The sequence below is a fragment of the Arachis duranensis genome, chromosome 6 (assembly GCF_000817695.3).
Source record: "Arachis duranensis cultivar V14167 chromosome 6, aradu.V14167.gnm2.J7QH, whole genome shotgun sequence".
NCBI lineage: Eukaryota > Viridiplantae > Streptophyta > Magnoliopsida > Fabales > Fabaceae > Arachis > Arachis duranensis.
The window spans coordinates 95,841,768-95,842,222 of NC_029777.3; positions in this window are offsets into that span (position 1 = coordinate 95,841,768).

The following is a 455-nucleotide window of genomic DNA, read 5'->3' on the forward strand; positions in this document are numbered from 1 at the left end:
CATAAAATTAACAAGGTTTTCTAGCCATTATTTACCACATGTAAACCGTGGTGACCCACAAGGTTTTATGTGCAAACAAGTTTCTTCATAAACCGTGGTGACTCCCCACGGTTTATGCTTGCCAAATTTTCTTCATAAACCGTGGTGACCTACCACGGTTTCCTCCTACAAAAATTTGCTCCTAATCCGTGGTGACCTCCCACGGTTTATGAATGTTTAGAAACCGTGGTGGGTTGCCACGGTTTACATATAATTCCATTTTGCACAAAATCGTAACAACAAACAAATTTACACATTTACGTAAATAACTCTCCCACTTTATTTATTTATGTAAATTGCCCTATAAAAAATGACTAAAATACTTCTATTATATATATTAATTGTGAGAATCCTAAATTTTAGTTCTTTATTTTTCTATCGTAGGGTTAGGATTTAGAATTTTTAAAATTAATATA